The sequence below is a fragment of the Apodemus sylvaticus genome, chromosome 1 (genome assembly GCF_947179515.1).
Source record: "Apodemus sylvaticus chromosome 1, mApoSyl1.1, whole genome shotgun sequence".
NCBI classification, from domain to species: domain Eukaryota; kingdom Metazoa; phylum Chordata; class Mammalia; order Rodentia; family Muridae; genus Apodemus; species Apodemus sylvaticus.
In genome coordinates this window covers 57,120,522-57,132,085 of record NC_067472.1, presented here as the reverse complement: position 1 = coordinate 57,132,085, position 11,564 = coordinate 57,120,522, and the positions used below count along the sequence as shown (strand labels likewise).

The 11,564-nt window shown below is 53.4% G+C and overlaps 1 long non-coding RNA gene across 1 annotated transcript; it reads right to left on the bottom strand.

Annotated features, from left to right (window-relative positions):
- Positions 1-1,536: 1,536 nt before the first annotated feature.
- LOC127692083 (uncharacterized) lies at positions 1,537-4,706 on the bottom strand. Its single transcript, XR_007979409.1, has 2 exons — positions 4,268-4,706; positions 1,537-4,225 (listed from the first exon to the last, which is right to left on the bottom strand). It is a non-coding gene; the product is annotated as an uncharacterized LOC127692083 (long non-coding RNA).
- Positions 4,707-11,564: the final 6,858 nt, after the last annotated feature.

The following is an 11,564-nucleotide window of genomic DNA, read 5'->3' as shown; positions in this document are numbered from 1 at the left end:
CAGGGCCAGCATCAGCACTACTGAATTCCAGCTCTGCTGGAAGCTCAAAGAATGACCCCAGTCCAAGGCTTCTGGTTGAGGGATGGTGACAGTATGACCATCAATACCCCAGGGCAAAGAGCCATATTCACAGGACATACGTGCAGCTCACCTGTGTTCCCAACACTCGCAAGGCTAGGGAGGATTATTATGAACTTCACACCAACCTGGGCTACAGAGTAAGAATGTCTCAAGACAAGAAAATAAACACAAGCCATCAATCTTACAAGACTCCACACAGAGCTCAGCCTTTGGTTTGTTAGCGAGCCATTTCTAACACAGATGGGGATATATTCCTAACCAGCCTGTTGATGTAACACGGAGAACTTTATAAGTATAAAAACCAAAGGGTCTTGATAAGAGGAAAACAGAGGTACAGAAACCAGGTAAGAAGCCAGAACGAAGCCAGGATAAACCAGAGACAAAGTCAGGCAGACAGGCTAGCGGCGCATACCACTGATCCCAGGAATACTTGGGAGGCAGTCTTTAGTGGATCTTTGAATTCTAGGCCACTCTGAGCTACATAATGAGACCTTTTCTCAAAGTACCAAAATAAGTAAAAAGAAAAAAGTGTGGGTGAAGGGAACCCCCCTCATCTGCTTAGTAGCATTTAACTCTTGGAGTCCCAGAAGGCTAGACAGGGCTGCTGGACAAGCCATCCTGGCTTCTCAGTACAAGTGAGAAGTCTGATTGAATGACCAAGAAAAGGAACAATACACACGCAGGAGCTGAGACAGCAGCCGAGCCTTGCAGCTCTCAGAGGAGTAAGACCACTCCTCACCCTCTACTAGGTCTCCAACCTACTCCAGTTCATAACTCATTGCCAAGACAACAGTTCCGTACAAGCCCCAGGCTACCCTCTGCTCTTAGCAAGAGGCTGGTAGAGTTCTAAGCTCAGAATCTGTCCAAGCAGCAACATTTTCCAGCTTTAATGACACCACAGCCAAATTCAGGGCAGCTTGGCTCCCATGATGATCAGCTACACCCCTAGGATGGGTCTCCCTGGATTCTCAGGGCTTCTGACCACAGCCTTCCCATGGTAAAAAAATAAACTTAGTCATATCTGGAAAAACAAAAGAAGCCTGAAGCCAGCTCCTTAGCAGACAGAACTGCACGCCAGACTGAAATCAAGCCCACACCAGCTTCAAGAGTGAAAATATGAAAAGCTCATACCATACTAAGACACTCTCCCCAAACCAAAAAAAAAAACCTTTGGAATTCAACCTGGGAATGTTCTAGTTTATGTTCAGAATACTCCCTTACCTGCAGTGCCATTATCCCATGTGACTCAGTGTCATGTCAGCAGCCATTGCCAGCTCCCAGCAAGCAGCCCCTCCCTCCCAGATAGTTGACCAGCTGCTTAGACCAGTTCTGTCTGGTTGGTTACCTGCTCTAAGGGCATCCTGCCCGCACTGGTGCACTGCTAGGCCTAACTATGAGAAGGCAAAGTGACGGGTTGAGAACGTAACAGCCATGACAATGACAATTCTAAGGAGCTTCAATCTCAAACCTTTATTTTGCTGTAAAGGGGAGAGATAAATGGTTAGTGGGTTTGTACACTTAACACTTCGGCACACAATGGGTGCGGCGGACCTGCAGTTACAGCCATCTTCACATTTCCCCATTCCAACGTGACCAGCACCCTGCTGTTCCAATGAGTGACCAGGCCTGGGTCACACCATTTAAGGCATACTCTCAAAACAATCACATATACAGGGTTTTCACAAATACACAAACAGGGTTTTCAGAGCCAATTTTTACAGAGCGTTATCTAGTATGTTCCCGCCTGCCCAGTTTTTTCACTTTTATTTCCCAAAATGCTTTAACTGACGGTTACAGTTAGTTTCCCCTCTGCTCAGGGATGGTTTTCAAGCACCATTCGAGCCAAACCCACAATGTCTGCCTGTAGCACAGCCTTGGCGGAAGTAGACAGGTGTGGCTTTCTACCACACAGCACAATGATCTCATAGCAAGTGCCAGACTATGTCCCCTAGTCACAATGACTGATTTGAAAGGTTAAATAAGCAAACCCTGTTATCTTCTGGGTAATTCCAGAAACTCAAATTGTTTTGAAGGCATAGTTCATACATTAAATTCCTGTGTTTGTTGTATAAGGTTTGAATCCCATATTCAATTTCTTTAGATGACAGCATTTGACAGAATATTAAGAGACCCAGAAGAGCCAAGTCTAAGAGCCCTTAGTCAGGCCACCTGCAGGCTGGCCTGAGTCAGGGGATTGACACCATCTATTGAGAAACTAATAAAAGCTTTAACATCACCCTTCCCTATTTGTCACCCTTCCCCATTCAACAGTAAAGCAAAACAATTTTGCTTTTCCCCTTGTAGGATTTTGGTATTTTCCAAGCAACTGTCTCAGCATCTCAACATAGTCACCTGCCTTAAGGATTTACCATCAGCCTTTAGGTTTTCAAGTGAGAGTCATTCAGTTCCCAAGCTGTTAGTCCCATCAACCCACATTTCCAAACACATCCCTTCCCGGCACCCCGACTCCTTCAATTCACCAATACACCAGGGCCCAACTGAGCCCTGTTCTTTCCCACAAGTCCCACATCTGGTGCCAAAAGTGTTGTTCCCAAGCATAATTCAGTAACTCAAGTTTCACCTTGGAAGGTGTGTTTTAGAAGACACCTGTCATCCTAGCAGGGCCAAGAACCCAGACCAGCCTGGTATACACAGCCAGGCCCCATGTCTTAAGGTTAATGAACACTGTTGCCACTCAGCGAGATAGCACTTGCCTACCACCCAGTACAAAATCCAAACCCACAAATTCCCAGGGATCACAGCAGGCCCACCTTCCCTTAGTTCAGAAGACATCCCAAAGCCCAACCATGCCATCTACCAACTCCACAGAATTTGTGGCTAACTTGTGCCTTCCCACGCTTTTACAACACAAACCCCACCCATCCAAGACTCTTCCACACCAGTCACTTAAAACCCACCAGCTTTCCCCAACACCCGAAAGTTTTCAGTTATGAATTCCTCTGACCAATGCAGAGGCAGGCAGGCTGCAGACAGGGGAGGAGGGCGAGGTCGGACTCCAGATCTACAAGGCATCTTGCTGTGCTGAAGTTAAAGTGTCCTACACCTTACGCAATCTTCTCGAGGCCAAGTTCATAGCTCAGAATTAGAAAGGTTGGAGGCTTGTTTAGAAGACGCAGCAGCTGAATGCCTCTACCCCCGGGAAAAGGGGCGCCTGCTGGCACTCAAAGCATCCAGGAAAAATGATGCTCCCAGAACATGACTTTCATCTGGAACATTCATAGCCGACGCCCCTCTGGCCGGAAGCACCTGCCCGCCCCCACAAGCTGACTTAAACGATGACCTCCTGCACACAGGGCTTCCCGAGAAAGGCCTGGACCCATGGCAGCGCAGATTCCTAAGCCTCTGTCTGGAATTCACTGTGTAGGCATCAGCTTAGGCCGCTGTTTCCTCCAGGGCGTGCCCTCCCTCCGGCACTGCTACGGCTCACTGGCAGGGGCTCCATTTCTGCTGGTGCCAACTGCTTGTCATGGTGGACACTATAGTAATAAACCACGTCCGTGAAGCATTTGGGTGCCTGGAGCCGCGGCCGTGAGCCCACCCAAGGGTCCACACTCACATCCCACCCTCTGTGAATCAACACCAACCCTCCCCGCCCAGGCAGGGTGACCTCCACCTTTACCAGTAATACCAAAATGCTGTGCCCGAGACTCCAGCAGAATGTGCATCTTCCCCAGGCTTACCAGATGACCCAGAGGCAATGTTTAAAGTAACCCCTTCGCCTCAGGGTGAGGAGAAGAGAAGGGGAGAGGGAGATCACAGAAGAGCACGGGACCTAGGCAAAGTCCAGAGAGGGCACTGCCATCTGAAAAATAAAGTTGTGATCAACACTGCCCCCAAACGCGCGCCTTCAGTCTCCGTGGTCCCCGCCTGGCTGACCTGTCAGTGAAAACAACTCCTTGTCTCTGCAGCTACTCCTCCTCCTGTCACCCCTTGCACCCAGAAATAGGTGCAGACAGGCCACACCCAAGTTACATACCACCCTGGGCCAGAGTTGTCCGCCCAGCGAAGCTAAGTCCACTTTCCATAACATCAGGCCTCATCCCCAGGAGGGTTCACAGCCCCTTATCTGGAAAAAAAGGGTCTGCTGGTGTTGTCAAGTTCGGAGGCGACCTCCACTGTGCACCTAGTCCTGACCCAGTCCTGCCCTGCGACCTCCACTGAGCACCTAGTACTGCCCGGACTTCTGCCCGGCCGCCTGTCTATGGTTTCCCAGGCCTCAAGGGCCCCAGTCCACCTGTCTCCACCAACTGCTGCTCTGCGACTCAAGCTAGGCCACCCGCCCGATGTAGGCCTGTGAAACTTGCTTGTGCCCTCCTGGACGTCAAGTGCCCCCATGCCAGCAGACCGCAGGAAATGCCAGGCCTTGAAGGCTGCTGGCCCTGTGTGGACTGTTAAAGGCGGTTCGGAGTCTGCCTACTACATGACCGCTGTCCCAAAACCTAGTCTCCTTTCTAGTTAGCCCCGCTTCTCCCCGCACCCACATCCTAGTGGCTGCCTCTAAACTTTGCCACCTCTCTCAATCGGAGCCCTGAACTGGCCACTGCCTCCCCACCCCTAGACCCAAGCGCGCGCCCTCCTTGTCACTAACTCCTGCAGGTGGAGGGTACAACCTTTGCTTTTATAGTCTTGTGTCGCGTCACCCGGACATTGCTAAACGGAACGATTCCTCCACAGACACTTAAAAAAAAAAGTTCCTCCCGACCTTGCCAAAGGCGCCCACGAGGGGCGGGTCATGGCCTCCGGCCACGGCCACTCCCTCAGATTGCACAATGATCCTTTTCAGTTCCTTGGTGGTGGGTCACTGGATGAAGGGCATATCTGAAAGATTTTGGGGACATGAATGCCACCAGGGACAAGTCCCCTTTGCTGCTAGGGTGGGCAGACCTGACTGCTTCCAGAAGGGTAGGGTCGGCAGTGGGGGGAGAGGGCCACAAGGTCTGGCAGGGAGGAAGGAAAAGTACACGGGTCGCCTCAGGTCACCACGCCCCATGAGGCCCGAAAGTAGGGCCGGCAGAGCGTCTGGAAAATTCCACTCGGTGGCGGAGGGATCTCTGCGGTGGCGTGTCAGGCGGTGGGGGGGCGGGGCCCGGGCGCGTGACTGTGACTTCTCGGGTGTTGCCGCCGCCTGCTCGGCGGGTGACGTCAGTGCGGGCAGCCGCAGGGTGGGGGTGGGGAAGAACTAGTCCAGCTGCCTGGGTGGAATGCTTAATTGCGTCTCAGGTTAATAAATGAGGTGGTTGCAAGCTAAGGTAAAGCCAGACTTTTGTATGCACGTAAAATGAGTGTTTATGACTGAAGAGTGTCCAGCACAGATAAGCGATTTAAAAAAAAACAAAACAACATTTTGCTTTTGGGTGTGGTATGGTGAGAAAAATGGTATCTTGAAGCTGCATTTCTCTGCGGCAGTGTTTGGTGGAGTCCAAGGAGTGGGTTTAAAGACCACTGAGGGAACCTGGCTGGCTGTGTACTTGCGGTGGGGTCCAGCCCTGGTCCAAAAGCAGAACTTGTGCACAAACAAGGGCTTAGTGAGAGTTTTGAAAAGGGAAGCTGTCACCGCCCTGCCAGCGAGGAGCCGAGACAACCCCATCCCCCACGCGCCATGAAGCATCTTCTCAGCTCTTCTGCCGCCAGCCTCCACACACCGGATACACCCCACACACCCCAAAATAAAAAAACCTACAAGGACAGTTCAAAGTCAGCAGAAAGAGAAAGGCAGCTGGCAGAAGAGATGCCCGGAAGTCTCCTCCCAGGCTCAACGCCCACACTACAAACAAAACCACCCAGTGACAACAGGCTCCCTTAGCAACCCGGAGGAGGAGGGGGCTGTTCTGCCTCTAGCAGATGGGATCTGCAGGCTAGGCAGGGCCTAGCCTGCACCCTCCCCTGTTCCCGGAAAACCGGTGACTCGGTCTCCTGTGACCCGCAGTACAGAGTGATTATGTGGCGAGCACTGGCTTGCTCACTGGTTTTTTTGCCACGCAGATTCCTGCCCCTCACCCTTTCTATCAGCCTTTTATTTATCTTTCTTTTTCTTTTCTTTTTTTTAATTCCAGAAAGGGTCTCATACTGTCCCATACTGGCCTGTACATTTTGGCCATCCTCCTGCCGCAAGCTTTCTAGTGCTGGGATTACATTCACCACTATGTCCGCCTTTGTCCCCTCTGCCTTATCCTGGCGTCAGTTCCAAGTGTGGGTGGTGGGTGGTGGCGACTGCCTGCAAGAACAGGGAGTTGCTTGTCAAAATGTTCTAGAAAGCCAGAAGGCGGCTATGAATCCAAGCCGGAGGGAGGGGCGTCCGGTGGCTTCTCAAGCCCGGACTGTGGAGTCAGTCCTTTCCGACTTGAGGTGCTTGGGCAATTTGTTCAACCATCTTCAGAGCCCACGGTATTTTCTTTACCTCTGGTCTTAAAATTTCTCTTACATATGATTCCCCTGTCCCAGGAACAGCTCTTGAGACACGCTTTTTGAATTAGTAGGAATAGGGCTAATCGGCAGCACAGAGCCTCGGGCTGTGTGAAGCCACCCTACCCGGTCCTGCCCAGTCACCCAAAAATGAAGCATTTGTATGCTCGCAAGTCTGCAGCAGCCCAGTGACTGTCCCCAGCTCTCAGGGGCAATATGGCCGTGTCAGAGGTTCCTGGTCTGCTGGAACCCAGTTTTCCTTGGAAACAATATATTTAAGGGGAGAGGTGAGGAGGCCTAGGAGCCATGGGTGTGCCCACCTTCTGTAGGTGGACGCACCCAGAGCGGTCTTCCTCCACACTGTTGACCTCCACCCCGAGGAAGGTCTGGGGCAGAGCCACAACTTCCCCAATCAAAACAAGGTGTTCTGGAAGATTGCAGTAAACAAGGCTGTGGGTGGGGCTGAAGGGTGACAGCCCCAGCCTTGTTTCTAAGGCTTGCTCCTTCCCAGCCAGCTAAGGGACTCTGGGATGGAGGGGACAGAGAAGAATGGGGTTTTCTTTGTGATATCTGACTGATTCTGGGTGGGGGCCCACTCCCCAAGCTCTTTCTCAAGGACATGCCAGACCCCCACTAGCCTTAAGTCACCTCAGCCTTGTTTCCAAACTCAGGCAGACTCAGGGTCTCCTACAAAAACTCTTGGAATTCGATGCTCCAGCTGTGTCCTACAGGCAGGGCCACGCCACTATTGCCACCACTAGGGAATATTCCGGAACTCCAGCCCCATCCTCCAGAGATCCAGTTTCGAGGTTGTAGGGTTTTTAGTTCCCCGTGCTTCTCCCGGTCCCAGCCCCTCAGCCTGGGCTCCTTCACACTGAGCCCTGACACATGTGGGTCAGGAAACTGCACAGTCACTGTGCCCTGGCAGGAAGCCCTTCCATCCCGATTCACTGCCCTGGCAGGAGCTGGAACAGACAAAGAAGCCCTGCCCCCAAGCTCGCCAGGCTCTTCCGGTGGGAGGGGCACTTCTCCCACCCATCCCCCACCGTTTCACGGATCTGGAAGCATACGTTTTTTTAATGAAAACCCGATCTCACCCAGAGGCTCCCTGTCTCCCTATAATCCTCGGCTCCTGTAGTCCAGGGCCGCAGAGTCACCTCTCAGGTGAGGCCCTAGGCTCTAGCAATAAGTCAGTCTGTCCCTCCCTCCCTCCAGCTTGATCTGTGGGGGCAGGGTTTCTGTCTGTGTGTCCTAGATCTCTGAGCCCACAGCTCTGGCAAGAGGCAGGCTCCAGTGTGGATGCCTGAGTTTATATTCTCTAAAGGTCACTCTGAATCCTGGGAGGCTCTTGGTAAATATTTGTGGACTGACTCAAACAAGGACCTCAGCTTAGCTACAGCGCACGATGTGAGCTCAGGGACCAGGATGGCTGGGGTGACTAGAGGGGGTGGTGCTCTGAGGACGAGGTGCAGGCAGAAGGGATTTGAGGGAGAGGGCGCTGGAGATGGAGGGGTTGTGTTCTGTTGTTCAGGTTTGCAAGGCCAATGAGATCAGCTTTCTTTGCTCTTAATTTCTTGGGTCCCTCCGGCCCAAAAGCAGGAGGGAAGGGGGTGTCCTCAGACAGCAGGACACAAGGGGGTTGTCCTCAGACAGCAGGACGGAAGGGGGTGTCCTCAGACAGCAGGACGAAAGGGGGTGTCCTCAGACAGCAGGACGAAAGGGGGTGTCCTCAGACAGCAGGAGGGAAGGGGGTGTCCTCAGACAGCAGGACGAAAGGGGGTGTCCTCAGACAGCAGGACGAAAGGGGGTGTCCTCAGACAGCAGGAGGGAAGGGGGTGTCCTCAGACAGCAGGACGGAGGGGGGTGTCTTCAGACAGCAGGACGGAAGGGGGTGTCCTCAGACAGCAGGAGGGAAGGGGGTGTCCTCAGACAGCAGGACACAAGGGGGTGTCCTCAGACAGCAGGACGGAAGGGGGTGTCCTCAGACAGCAGGACGGAAGGGGGTGTCCTCAGACAGCAGGAGGGAAGGGGGTGTCCTCAGACAGCAGGACGAAAGGGGGTGTCCTCAGACAGCAGGACGAAAGGGGGTGTCCTCAGACAGCAGGAGGGAAGGGGGTGTCCTCAGACAGCAGGACGGAGGGGGGTGTCTTCAGACAGCAGGACGGAAGGGGGTGTCCTCAGACAGCAGGACGGAAGGGGGTGTCCTCAGACAGCAGGACGAAAGGGGGTGTCCTCAGACAGCAGGAGGGAAGGGGGTGTCCTCAGACAGCAGGACGAAAGGGGGTGTCCTCAGACAGCAGGACGAAAGGGGGTGTCCTCAGACAGCAGGAGGGAAGGGGGTGTCCTCAGACAGCAGGACGGAGGGGGGTGTCTTCAGACAGCAGGACGGAAGGGGGTGTCCTCAGACAGCAGGAGGGAAGGGGGTGTCTTCAGACAGCAGGACACAAGGGGGTGTCCTCAGACAGCAGGACGGAAGGGGGTGTCCTCAGACAGCAGGACGGAAGGGGGTGTCCTCAGACAGCAGGACACAAGGGGGTGTTCTCAGACAGCAGGACACAAGGGGGTGTCCTCAGACATCAGGAGGGTGCTCAGGTGTGGGTTCCTGCCTTTCCTGGGCTTTTGGAGGGGTTTGTGGACTCCATGTCTCAGAAGCCTTCTGCTGGCCTCCTGGGTGTGTGAAAGGGAACTTCAGCTAGGTCTCAGGCCATGACTTGCAGAAAGTAAGGTACGTGGTAACGGCCAGAGCTCCCAGGACTGCGTTTGTCTAGTCTCTGTACTTCCTGAGCCCTTAGCCTGGCCCTGGCTAGGTTCTTGGGTTCCAGGCATTTTTGTCCCTCCCCAAGCTCACCTTGCTGTCACCATCTCCTAGATCAGCCCCTAGCGGGAGGTAGGAACTGGCAGCCCAGCTGACAGGCTTGTCTACCCTGGGTCTTCCGTAATCCCCAGGTCCCCTCTAACAAGGCCCAGCTTTCCTAGACCTTGAGACTAGAGTGTCCTTTCCCAGCTTCCTTCCTGGCAGCCAGTTCCTGTGGGGCCATCTGCTGGCGCCTTGTCACATGTCACACAGGCTTCCAAAAGCCCTTTCGCCTCCTCCTCCGGGACCAGCACTCGGGTCACTCTTCAATGAGCACATCCTCAGCCCAGGACCTGCTTGCCACGACAGGGACCCACACACTGGCCCACTAGGCTGTCGGTGAGCCGTCTACAACCCCGCCCTGGTCTGTGTGCCATCCATGAACAAATCAGAGACCGGGCTTCCGCCAGCGGCACAGTGGACGGCGTTACACCCCCTTGCTGGTCTTGACTTTGTATAGGAGAGCTGTGCTCCTCGGCTGAGGGTGTTAGAGGTCATTGCTCTAACCAGATAAATGCCTGTGGCGGGTGGCCGGAAACACAGAGGCCCTAGAGAGAAACTTTAGTCTTTCTACTGTAAAATGTGTATTCATGTAAAATAATTTAAACTGGGACCAACTTTGGAGGTAGTGGCCCATGCATTTAATTCCAGCACTCAGGAGACAGAGGCAGGCAAATCTCTGTGAGTTTGAGGCCAGCCTGGTCTGCAAAGTTCTAAGACAGCAGGGAGAACCCTGTTGTTGCTGTTGTTTTTAAGGGGAAGGGACAACAGGGTTCTCCAGTACTAGAGTGCTTGCCCAGCAGTCACAAGGCCTAGGTTAAAAGGACAGATGAACTAGGTGAGGGCTCCGTGAGAGGGGAACTCAGTGAGAGGGCTGACAAGGGGGAGGTGTGGAGAGGGAAGTGGGGCTGAGGCAGCAGCTTCTGTGGGGACTGGGTGGGACACATGAGGGGTGATGGTCCTCAAGACCTGCCCTCCTCTGGGTTTCCCCAAGCAGTCCTCCCGGCTTTGAATATTTGGACTGAGTTGACATTTTACTGAAAAACAAACAGGTTCCAGAGCAGAATCCATTTCATGGTCCTGGATCCTGGGGTTCTTGGATGCCTGGAACCCAAGGAGGATGGGGAAGGTCCTGTTGTCAAGAGTGCTTGTTCTTGAGTGGGGGTTCTGTCCCTGGAGGTACATTCTGTTCCCTCTGTTCCGACGCCAGAACTGGGCTGGGCCCAGCCGGAAGTGCTGACTCACGAGGCAGGCAGCCCAACAGAAAGAGAGAGCTCAGCTGCCCCCTGCTGGCCACAGCTGAACCTGCTGTTCTTCTGAGGGCTCCAGGAGAGAGACTCCACCAGTAGGCACCGGACTTGCTGCAGAAAGCTGAACCCCTGAGACCCAGGCACAGCCCTGTACCCCAATTCTGGATGCAGCCAGGTCCCCACCTGTGTTCTCTGATGTGGGGTGGATTTGGACAGGGTGGAAGTGCCAGGGACCCCTGAGGGGCTTCCCAGCCAGGGCAAGGACAGGCAGTAAGGTCCCGAGGCCTACCTTTCCGGGGGCCCAGGCTGCTCCTGTCTGCCAGGCTCCATGCAGGCCAAAGCCAGGCTTCCTCAGGACCTGTTTACCTCGAAACTCTCATCCCGGGATTCAGGAAGCTAACAGAACCATCAGGGTTTAAGACGAGTCTGGCTAACTTAAGGAACGGGAGCTGGAGAGATGGCTCAGTGGTTAAGATCACTCGTCCGGAGATCCTGAGTTCAATCCCCAGCAACCACATGGTGGCTCACAACCATCTGTAATGGAATCCGCCGATTCCCTCTCCTGGTGTGTCTGAAAACAGCGACAGTGTACTCATATACATAAAATAAATAAATCTTAAAAAAAAAAAAAAGGAGGGACAGAGCTGAAGAGATGGACCAGCAGCTAAGCCCACTGGCTGCTCTTACAGAGACCTCCGGCTCAGTTCCCAGCACCTGTACGGCAGGCAGCTCACAACCATTTGTAACTACAGTCGCAGGATCTAGTGTCCCTTGGGCACCAGGCTCACATCAGTAAACACATGCAGGCAGAACAACCACACACATAAATCTAAAATAAAAGTGGGAAGGGGTGGCGGCAGCTCAGTGGCAGAGCCTGTGCCTAGCTTATTAGTTCCTTCTCTTAACTGTGCCACATGCCTGACGGAGCAACTTAAAAATTTATTTTAGTCATTAAT